We start from the raw sequence: 12,601 nt of genomic DNA on the forward strand, positions 1-12,601 counted from the left end.
TTCTCAACCATGTAAAATCCTCTCAAATCGATCCTTCGCTCATTTATATTCTCTCTCCTCCCTCTTACTGTCAATGAACCTGTTTTTACGATTGGTCCCGTGTTGCGATTCAAACAACCCTCAAACAGGTAGGTCATCCCTTTGCAATGAATCTAATGTGATAGTTTAGAGGTATTTTTTAAGTGTTTCCTGAAAAACGGATTCGATGCCCTTGAACCTTTCTACTTTCTCTATAATTTATATTCCTCCTTTGTGTACCTAACACTGTCCCATAGCAAAATGCCTATATAATAACTACTCACAGCTAACAGCTAGTACATAAACTAGTAATCTTTCAACAACGATGGATGACCTTGAAATCATTTTTATCGATTCCCAACCGGAATCAACCATAAATCTGGACTCTCAGCCGAGCTCCGTAGACCTGTCCTTGATTTTTGGGATTAAGACCCAAACCTATCTCGAGAGCAACTTGACCTGGTTAAGTGACATTAAATGGGATGATGACGACGATGACCCAAGGAATGCAACGCCTAATAATGATAATCCATCATACATTTTCCCGGATGATGACAACATTTTCGATTTAGTAGATAATCAGGATGATGATAAAAGATCTCAACTCCAGGAACTACTTCGGGATGAAGATGATGATGACTTAATTGCTGCGGTAAAATTAGCTGAGGCGAAATTTTAATAATACGAATACATATTTATATAATAAGAATATTTTATGTATTTTTCTAAAAATAATATAAACATATGTATATAATAAATATAACACATTTAACCACTATTTATTTTAAATGTTTGCTGTTTTACTTTTGATTGGTTGAATTTCACTTCCTCTTATTACAAGAGAATCATAGGATTCGTTTGAAACAGGTTTCTTCCAAGTGAGGATTACATAAAAAGAATAAGTGGATTTCAGGTAGAATAGAGGTTGTAACCTTTCCCTCATATTATTAGATTGACCCAGTAGAAATCGTTTGAAACAGGTTTGTGAGCAGGTACTGTTTGTTTTGGATATAAAAGATTAAGAAGGTGTTTGGGGGCCTAAAAAGATACCATTTAAAAAGGAAACCCTTAGTCCTATTTCAATAGTGAAAGTGGTTAGTTCGATAAAAAAAAAAAAAAAAAAAAAAAAAAACTTAAAATGGCATCAAAAGTTAAGTGCAACATGTGTGATAAGTCCGTTGACTTTTCAGAGTTTCAATCTCATTATGAGAGATGCTCTGATTATCGTAATAATGTGGTGTGTGATCTTTGTTCTAAGTCCATCGACTTAATAGAGTTTGATAGTCATTATGAAGCATGCTTGGGACCTAGGAATGCTTTTGAGATTCTTATGAGCAAAGGATCTAATTCAAGTGATCTTCAAGGTCCTTCAACGTCAGGAGCTTCAAAACGGCCTCGATTGGATACTCCGATGGAACTAAGGATTATTGACTGTTCAATTTGCGGTGAAAGTTACCCTTCATCTAGGGAAAGACGCCATATGATGTCGGACAAACATAAGAATGCAAGAGCAGCTCAACTAGAGGAAAATGAAAACGTTATTTTAATTTCAACGGAGTCGCGATTTCCTTTAAAATCATATCGTGTTCACTCAAATAAAAGTGAACAGATTGATTTAAAAGAGTTTTTTCATGATTGCAAAAATGATATTATCAATTTATTGCGTCACTGCATGAGTGAGTACAGATCCATAAAATACAATTTAAAAGTATATGGATTATACGTTAAAAACACTGATGATGAAAGCTTAACAGAAACAATGAAGCATTTCATTACTCCATACAAACCAATATATGAAAACGAGCTGATTGATGATCATCTAAATGATACCATAGAAAATTTGATAACTCTCAGCAGTGAATTCCAGGAGAAGGATTCAGGTTGGGCAATAAAGTGTTTTAAATATTTTGAACTTACCATGATAAAACTAGAGCATATCGCTGCAAACAGGTTTATCCAAGCTCCCAAAAAAATTAAGTCACGAAATGCACTCATAAATGTTAAAAATGACGATGATTTTTGTTTCAAGTGGTGTGTTTTAGCATCATTGGCCTATGAAAAACACCTTAAAACTATATATCAAACAGCAGCATTAAAAAAAATTTACCGAGATAAGTTAACAATACCATCATCCTATCGATGCGGAAACATACGGCAAGACATCATTTATTATGAAGGAGTAAGATTAAATTTTTCCGGAATTGAGTTTCCAATAACAAGCAAAGGAATCAAGCGATTCGAATCAGCAAATGAGAATTTTAGCATCAATGTTTATGAAGTCGATGAGAATGGAAAAAACGTTGTGGGACCCACAGTGAGGACTAAGAAAATTCGGACTCACCACATAAACTTGCTTGGAATTAATAGTGATAATATGCAAATGATGCATTATGCATATATAACGTGCATGAGAAAATTATGCTATTCACAACATAGTAAATCCCATAATACTGCATATTTTTGCGAGAACTGCTTGCAATTTTATAGTACAACAAATACTATACATGACACTAAAGAGTGTGGAAAAGTTGCTGCTTTGTATCCTGAACCTGAACCTGAACGGACCGTACCCCTTCTCTGCAGCTCGTGGGAAAAGAATGGAAGAATTTAAAAACAAAAAAAATGAGTCTGGCACTCCCCAAATGCCAACAGGGAGCAATCCCAAACAGGGGAAGGCAGCGGCCCAAAGGCCTGGCCCGACCCGCAAATCAGCAGGGAAAACCTGCGCGGCGGAAGATGCTAGGGAGAGCCCAAAGGGGTCCCATCCCGGTGTCGGGGTGGGTGGTGAATTGGCTCCCAAAATCGATACCTTGGCAGAGTGGCTATGCAATCCTGCGGCTGCTCTGCCTGCTGGTAAAGTGGCGGGTGATGAGTCACCATCTACTAGTGTCCAAGCCAAATCTTTTACATATGCCGACAGAAGGAGTGCTGGCAATATACTCCGTCGGCAGAACGCACGCCAGATGTCCAGCCCGACGGACAAATGGATAAAGAAGGTTGAGTGGGCCTCGAAGGTGCTGCCGAACTTTGGCAAGGAAGCACCGAAGAAGGAAGCCCCTCAGCCAAAAAGGCAGCGCTCACAAGAGACTCCGGGGCCGACACCGAAGCGCTCCAGAGTGCTGCCTAACACATCATTCGCGCAGATTGCCAGAGAAAGGACGCTGATTGGCGTCCTGGACAAAGGCAGCGCGGACTCCCGGATACCTAGAAACCAGTGGAAGTGGGTGGAAGCGGCACTGGCCGACCGCTGCTTCGAGCTGCTGGAAAAGCAGCCTGGACCCCCCCCCGTCTGCAAAGACATGGGCTGGTACCAGGGCTGCATAAAAATCGTAGCCTGTGAAGACGAGCGCTCCGTACAGCTGTACAAAGCAGCGGTAGCGCAAGTCGGGGAAGTCTACCCAGGGGCGAAGCTCGTCGCTGTAGACTGGAGCGAAGTGCCCAGTAGACCAAGAGTCTGGGTGCCCGCCTCCATGAAGGAGCCGGAGCGCATCCTAAAAATGTTGCAAAGATGCAACCCCCACCTCCCAACAGCAGATTGGAAGGTGGTCAAAGTTGAGACGACACAGGGCCCCACAAACCAGGCGGTGGTCGTCCTCAACAAAGAGTCGCTGGCCCCGATTGAGGCTGCCAAAGGCGAGCTCAATTTTGGGTTCAGCTCTGTGACCGTAAAGGTCTACAAGTCGGATGCGGCGGCCGAGGCACGTCCTGTCGACAAGCCAGTTGAGCAGGACGCTGCCTCGGAGATCGAAGCACCCGACGATCACACAGAGATAGACCCAGAGGGCTACTCCACCGATGGCACGCTGAGATGCGACTTCGAGGCGATGTGTTGCCACGAGGAAGTCGAGGACGATCCGGATGCCGACATTACAGTGGTGGAGAACACTAAGGATGTCCTTGAGGCTCCTTCAGATCAATCTCCACCACTGTAAGGCAGCATCCGCTGCTCTTATACTCCGCCTCGAAGAGAGCGGAGCAGACGTAGCCCTGATCCAGGAACCTTGGATAGTGGGAGACAAGGTTTGTGGACTAGGGTCGAAGGAGTACAAGATAATTGTAGCTCAACATGAAGGTAAAACCCGCACCTGCATTCTCGCCAGAAAGCACCTTAATATCTTTCTGCTCCATAACTATAGCGATAGCGACAACACGGCGGCAAGCCTAGAGCTGAAAGGGACACATCTAAGGCTGATGTCGTCCTACATGGCCCATGAGGGAAACGATCCTCCCAACGACCTGGTTCGCAAACTAGCCAGCGACAGCGAGAGGTCGGACATAGACCTATTAATAGGTTGCGATGCCAACGCTCACCACACTCAATGGGGGAGCTCGAACACAAATGTAAGGGGTGAGTCACTTTTCAGCTTCATCCTCAACTCAAATCTACTTATTTGTAATCGGGGCAACGACCCCACTTTTATAATTAAAAATCGACAGGAGGTTATTGACATCACCCTAGTGTCTTCCAACCTGTTAGACATAGTCAAGAATTGGCAAGTCCTTGATGACCACTCTTTCTCTGACCACAGATACATCGAGACCACACTATCCCTCGAGTGTCCGAAACCTAAGGACTATATTAATCCCAGGAAAGCCAACTGGGAAAAATATAGCTCAGCCCTGGAGGACTTACTCCCCTCCAAAGCACCATCATGCCCTGACACAAAAGACGACCTAGATCGCCTAGTGAACAGGTTCACAGAGGCATGCAACAAAGCCTTCGCGGCAGCGTGCCCCTCTAGCAAACCTAGGGGGAAAAAGAAACCCCCCTGGTGGTCAAAACAAATAGACATCCTACGTAAAAGCTGCAGGACCCTCTTCAATAGGGCCAAAAGCGCGAACGAGGAGAGCCACTGGGCAGACTACAAAATCAGTCTGTCACTATATAAAAAGGAAACAAGGAAAGCAAAAAGGGCCTCTTGGCAAAAATTTTGCTCGGAAATTGAGGAAACGTCAGAGGCCGCAAGGCTTCGCAAGATTCTCTCAAAAACTAACCCCTCGGTAGGGTATCTTAAAAGGAATGACGGCACGTGGACTAACTCCAGTGAGGAGTCCCTGCAGATTCTACTAGACACACATTTTCCAGGGTGCACAACCATCGAGACGGCACATCTTCCAGGAGAGGGACCGGTAACCTCGATGGATCACATCCTCACAAAACGTAACATAAGCTGGGCAATAAACAGCTTCAACCCGTTCAAATCGCCAGGCCCAGACCAGGTAATCCCGGCCCAACTTCAGAAGGCCGGGGATACGGCCATCAACTGGCTACAAGGTATCTTCAGGAAGACACTGGCTGTGGGTACAATCCCGCGAACATGGCTTAATGCATAGATAGTCTTCATTCCCAAAGCTGGGAAAGCCTCGCACTCAGCTGCAAAAGACTTTAGACCAATCAGCCTATCGTCCTTCCTCCTCAAAACCTTTGAGAGACTCGTCGGGCTGCAACTGAGGACAACTATACACCCTCAGTTGCTGTCAGGCGCACAGCATGCCTACCGGAAAGGAAAATCCACGGAAACGGCTCTTCATGAAGTGATCTCAGCGGTAGAGAAATCTCTGCATCACAAAGAGTACTCACTCATAGCCTTTCTCGATATTGAGGGAGCTTTCAACAACGTTGTACCGGGCGCCATTACAGAAGCCCTGACTGACCTGGGGGTGGACCGTCACTTGGTGATGCTCATTGATCAATTGCTCACATGCAGGACGGTGACATCATCGATGGGATCGTCCGCCCAGTCAAGGTATGTCAACAGAGGCACCCCGCAAGGTGGTGTCCTGTCTCCTCTTCTGTGGAACATAGCAGTCAACAAGATTCTATGTGACCTAGAAGGGGGGGGCTGCAAAGTCGTGGCCTATGCGGACGACGTTGCGATTATCTTCTCGGGGAAATACCCCAAACACTGTGCGACTTAATGTCCACAAAGCTAGCGCAACTGTCGGATTGGACAGAATCGCGCGGTCTGGGAGTAAATCCCTCAAAAACGGAACTCGTACTATTCACAAATAAATACAAGGTCCCGCCCCTCAACCCTCCAATACTACAAGGATGCAGGCTCTCCTTTAGCGACAGTGCCAGTTACTTAGGGTTGGTAATTGACAAGAAGCTTAGCTGGAACCAGAATTTCAAAGACAGAGTGAAGAAGGCAATGACTGCACTCTACACATGCAAAAAAGCTATTGGGCTAAGATGGGGTATGATCCCAAGCATAGTCCAATGGATATATCAAGCTATAGTTAGACCAATACTACTCTACAAAGTTACGGTGTGGTGGCCGGCCCTATCAAAAAGGGCGATCACTAAGCAACTGGGCAAAGTCCAGCGGACTGCCGCCCTATGCATCAGCGGAGCTCTTCGCACCACCCCAAATGATGCGCTAAATGCCATCCTATGCCTACAGAGCCTTGACCTCGCAGGAAAGGAACGGGCAGAAGCAGCAGCAATACGTCTAAGAGACTCAGATCAATGGGTGACACAGTGCATAGGTCACTCAGCCATATTAAATAATAGCAGTACCGTCCCCTCAAAAACAGACTACCAAGTTCCAAGAGAGTACACAGACACTCCCTTCGACACAATCATCCCTCACAGAGACGAATGGCTCGAGGGACTCCCAGGCCCAGATGGGGCCATAAACATCTTCACAGATGGATCAAAGCTGGACGACAGAGTCGGAGGGGGAATCTACTCTGAACAGCTAAGCATAAGGCATTCCTTCAGACTCCCAGATCATTGCAGTGTCTTTCAAGCGGAAGTCATAGCAATCAGGGAGGCTCTAGACTGCCTACAAGCGGCTGCCGTCACGGCAAACAAGCTAAACATTTATAGCGACAGCCAGGCTGCGATCAAATCGCTGAGCGCGATTTCCTCGAACTCGGCCACCGTGGCAGACTGCCGCAAATCTCTGCACGAGATGGCTCAGCAATTTGCTATTAGCCTGATTTGGGTCCCGGGCCACCGGGACATCGAGTGCAACTGTATAGCGGACGAGCTGGCCAGATCTGGCACTACAATCCCCCTTCTCCAAGACAAGGAGGATATCTGTATGCCAATGGCCACCTGTAAGCTCATTATAAGGGAGCAATACAAGCGACTAAACAACGATATGTGGCAAACAGTGCCACGATGTCGCACAACTCGGCAAACATGGCCGACCATGGACATGAAGCGCACCTCCGAGCTCCTCAAGTTAAGCAGGAAAAGGTGCAGCGTAGTCACACGTTCCCTCACGGGACACTGGCTAATAGGCACCCACGCTAACAGGCTGGGGGCCCCACATAACGATTTTTGTCGCAGCTGTAGAGACGAGGAAGAGGAGGAGACAGTGGAACATCTGTTCTGCTCCTGCCCAGCTCTCAGCAGAAGAAGGCTACAGCACCTGGGCTCAGCCTTTCTACACGACATCTCAGAGATGTCCAAACTATGTCCCAGGAGGATAGCGAACTTTGTGAGAGCATCTGGCTGGGATAATTGCTGACAGGAAGTCTCACAACGCAGGAAGGAAATGATCCTATGCGGTATCACAACGGGCCGAAACCGGCCTAAGTGTGACGGGTTCCGAGCGAGCCCGGCAGCCGCCTCAACCTAACCTAACCTAACCATTCTGAACCTAATACCAAAACTGTATTCAAAAGTTTTTCTAAAAAACTATCTCCACCAGTAGTAATTTATGCTGACATCGAAGCAGTTTTGGAAAATTACCATATAAATCTTAATGATCCATCAAAATCATCAACTACTATGGCACAGAGGCATACAGCATGTGCAGCATCATTTTATATTGTACATAAATACAATGAACATCTAAATGAGATGTGGACATACGAAGGTAAATATTTTAACATTCCAGCATAGGCAATAAACTCATAAACATTATGATTTCGTTATTTCAGGACCGGATTGTATCCAAAAATTTTGTCAAGCACTTAGGATGAAAACCGATGGACTTTATGAGAAGTACTGGAAGTCCTATAAAAAACCAATCTATCAGTTTAACATTTGGGATGAGGATTATCAGGAACACGGTGATTGCTATGCCTGCGAGAAACAAATTTCTGATGATGATCGAGAAAAATTCTTTGATCAGTTTACAGGACAATATGTAGGTCCTATTCATAAGCTGTGTAAACAGACATTTAGATTAAGCGATCCCTTTTTCCCGGTAGTTTTTCATAACTTGTCTCGTTATGATATACATTTATTTGTTACGTCAATAAAAGATGAACTAAGACCCATTCCTTGCAATAAAGAGTTATATATTGCGTTAACTCAAAATTGTAAGCTCGATGAATCTTATCTTCATCAATATAAAATTAGATATATAGATTCAAATAGATTTTTAAATTCAAGCTTAGAAAAACTCGCTAGTTATATGAACATAGCGAATTTTAAAATTTTGAAAACTAAATATCAAGGTGAAAAATTTGATATGCTACGACGAAAGGGAGTATTTCCCTATGATTATTTGGATAGTTTTGAAAAAATTGATGAATCCCTGCTTCCTTCGCGAGATAATTTTTATAATTCACTGAATGATGAGGAATGTAGTGTTGAAGACTACAACTTTGCTCAGAAGGTTTGGAGCGCATTTAATTGCAAATCTATTAGAGATTATTTAAAATTATATTCGGAAAGCGATGTTTTAATTCTTGCTGATGTATTTGAGAATTTTAGGAGTCTTTGTTCCCGAGTGTACAGGTTAGACCCCATTAATTATGTTACTGCTCCTTCAGTTTCATGGGATGCAATGTTAAAATACACAAGGGTAGAATTAGAACTTGTTAGTGATCCTGACATTTATAATTTTTTAAAAACTGCTGTTCGTGGAGGGTTGACCCAATGTACTCAACGGATGGCAACAGCAAATAACAAATATTTAAATAATAAATTTAAGCCTACCGAACCCATAAATTTCCTTTCATATATTGACGCCAACAACTTATATGGATGGGCTATGAGTCAACCCCTTCCATTTTCTAATTTTAAATTTCTAAGTAACGATGAAATTTCATCTTTCAACGTTCTTAGCATATCGGCATCTAGTGATGTTGGATATATTTTAGAAGTAGATATGCGATATCCTGATGATATTCATAATAAGCATAATAGTTTACCTTTTTGCCCCGAAAATAAGATTCCACCAGGAGGAACGCAGACAAAACTAATAGCTGACTTAAGTGATAAAAAGAACTATATAATCCATTTGAAGCAGCTACAGTTATGTATAGAGCAAGGTATGATTTTAGAAAAAATATCTAGAGTTTTATCATTTAATCAGTCCTGTTGGCTGAAACCTTATATTGACCTCAATACATCTCTTAGAAAATTAGCTAGCAATGACTTTGAGATAAACTTTTACAAATTAATGGTTAATGCCGTTTACGGTAAAACAATGGAGAATGTAGAAAAACGTCGTGAGGTTGCATTAGTTAAGCATTATGATTCCAGACAAAACTCAGCAGGGTTTAGACAACGCATAGCAAGACATAATTTCCACAGTGTTGAAATCTTTGGAGATAATTTGGCTGCCATTGAATCAACTAAGTCCCGAATTTTTTATGATAAGCCCATATACATTGGAGTTAGTGTACTAGAACTTTCAAAATGGTTAATGTATGACTATTTCTATAATTTTCATTCTGTAAAATGTCCATCATCAAAAATACTCTATATGGATACAGATTCATTTATTCTATCATCAGAAGAAGATTTTTATGATTTAATTAAATTCAATCCTAATCGCTTTGATACAACCAATTACCTAGCCTCAAACAGATTCGGTATCAATCTCGCTAATAACAAAGAGCTTGGATTAATGAAAGACGAAAATGCAGGAAAAATAATGACGTCGTTTGCAGGATTAAAAGCGAAAGCATACTCATATTTAATTGCTAAAGATGATAACACTGACTATAACGTAAAAAAGGTTAAAGGCGTAAAAAAGTCAGTAGTGAAACGATTAACTCATACTCATTATATTGAATGCATTAAACATAAAAAAACTTATTATGGACAACAGAGAGTTATTAGAAGTAGAGGTCATAAAATTTATACTGAAATTGTATATAAGATAAGTCTAAATTATAAGGATGACAAAAGATTTATATTACCTGATAATATTTCAACATTAGCTCATAATCACTATGAAATTAAAAATATTTTAGGTGCTAGTAATAATACACAAAATATGGTATAAGTAAATTTAACATTATATTATTATTATTTTTTAATTTGTGTATAATTAAAACTATATTTCAATGTAAAAAATACACAAAAATAAATTAAATCTGATAAATATTTTGCGTGCTTAATTATTTTAATATACTCTTTTTATCTAGCCATGAATTGTGTGTTTCATCGAAACCTAACCATTTAACAAAAACTTGTTCTTTTTTCCTTCTGAGTATTTTTTCCACTAAGAAAGCATTTTCATCTTTAACTTTTTGGAGTTCTTGATCATAAAATGAGCCTTTGATCATTTCCCCCTTATAGTCCTCCAGTTCATATGTTACAGGATTAGTAGACTTTACTTTTAAAATTTTAAAAACTTCGGTTGTCCAGTTTGGATCATAGCCCATTGTAAAAATACCTTTATATTTACTTATTCTAACAGGATCACCAATGGAAAACTTGTGTTTAGGAAATACCTTACAAATATTATAAGCTGTTTTCAAAATAAACTCTTCATTTTGTTTGTTTACATCTATAGGCCTCATTTTTATAGTACGGTGATATGAATTATTATAATCTTTTAGTAAGTCATGCAAGGTATAAATCCACGTATGATTACCCTGCATACTAAAGATTTTCCACATACGATTTTTTAATGTTCTATTAAAACGTTCACAAATAGATGCCTTAAGGTGTGTATATGTGTGGTAATGGTTAATGTTATTCTTGTTCATTAACTCTCCGAAGGCTACATTAAAAAACTCCTTTCCTTGATCAGACTGAATATTTTTAGGTTTATGTTTAGATATTTTTAATATTTTCTTCAATGCTGATAAAACATCTAAAGCTGTTTTAGACTTAACGGGAACTGCATATGCATACTTCGAGAACGTGTCAATTACTGTCAGCAAGTACCTATATCCTTTGTTTTCCTTATAAAAGGGTATCATTTCAACTAAATCGATTTGCCACGTGTCATTAATTCCCTTTTGTACGAATTTACAACGAATGAAATTTCTTCTAGCAGGCTTATGTATTTCATTAACAACTTGTTGCTTACTCATTTTTAATATAATTTTTATTTTCTATTGTTATGTTGGGATGATTGCTTATTTAAAAGTGTTTGCTTATACTCAAGAACATCGCGTTTTATTTGATTACACATTTTTTTGGAAATTTCAAAGCATAAACGGGTTAAATCTATTTGCACATTTCTATCATAAGTACCGTCTAAATCAGCTAGTTGAACATCAAATTTTTGTAAGGCTGCACACTTAGGAATAATATTATTATAGTAGAGGTATATAATTTGTTGCTTAAGTATCGTATTCCAACATAAAAATGTGGTAAAAAAAATGCCTAATCTTAAAAACGATCTCCAGGACTCACTATCAAATTCAATTTTATTTCCAAACTGATTTATTATAAACACATACTGCTTATCTGATTTTCGAAATCTAAAATTACACTTAATTGTGGACAATAATGGATGGTCTATAATTGTATCAGGCATCAAAAAATCATACTGATCAAGTTTCAATTGGATATACTCCTTGTATGTAACCAATTGCATCCATTCATCTTTATCTAAACCGACGAAATTGTTTTTGCTTTGCTGCATCCATATCATTGGAGTGAATTTTCTTGTAGTTGAAAAACCGCATTTAAGTTTTAAATTATGTACTACATAATATTCGAGACCGAAAATGACTTCGTGATCCTGCTTCTTTCTAGTGGACCTAATTCTTTTTGATTGAAGCGTGTCCATTTGGGTTGAATGCTTTTGTTAAACTAAGAACTCTTACTAAATTGGGCTGTATATAAAGGAGATAGGAATCAACGACTCATTCAGTTTATTACAAAATCTCAACCCAACATGAACACAATCGACAGGAATTCAAGCGTTATAGTTGATTTTCAATATCTCTTTGGAAATAATAAACAACTTTTTATTAAGGAATTGGCGTTTATGCAAACCGGAACAGTAACACCAAACTTCTTTCATTTCAAACCACCATATCATCTGAATGAATTGGATAATGAAATGATTAAACAACAAAATATTAATCGTCAAACCATAAATGGATTGGAATGGTCAGATGGTGGTCAATATCATATTTAAGTTTAGGTGAAATACTTTCACCACTAAATAGATTTAGCACCGTTATTGTACGTGGTGAAATTAAAAAAAAGTTTTTATCTAAGTATTTAACAAATAATATTATTGATATCGATATAAGAAAAAGTCTCACATTTTATCCAAATTTTTTTACAAACTGTAGAATCCACAAAAAAATTCCTCTGAGATGTGCTCTAAATAATTTATTTAAGCTATTTGTTATCTTGGAAAATTCTAACTACGCTATCTACTGTAATAGTGACTCATATGTTTAGATTTTCAGTTTATAT

The 12,601-nt window shown here is 39.9% G+C and overlaps 1 long non-coding RNA gene across 1 annotated transcript; it reads left to right on the top strand.

Moving 5' to 3' along the window:
• Positions 1–7,632: 7,632 nt before the first annotated feature.
• LOC117195316 lies at positions 7,633–8,256 on the top strand. The gene is made up of 2 exons (XR_004475046.1): positions 7,633–7,850; positions 7,915–8,256. It is a non-coding gene; the product is annotated as an uncharacterized LOC117195316 (long non-coding RNA).
• Positions 8,257–12,601: the final 4,345 nt, after the last annotated feature.

This window comes from Drosophila miranda, unplaced genomic scaffold (genome assembly GCF_003369915.1).
Source record: "Drosophila miranda strain MSH22 unplaced genomic scaffold, D.miranda_PacBio2.1 Contig_AX4_pilon, whole genome shotgun sequence".
Lineage (NCBI taxonomy): Eukaryota > Metazoa > Arthropoda > Insecta > Diptera > Drosophilidae > Drosophila > Drosophila miranda.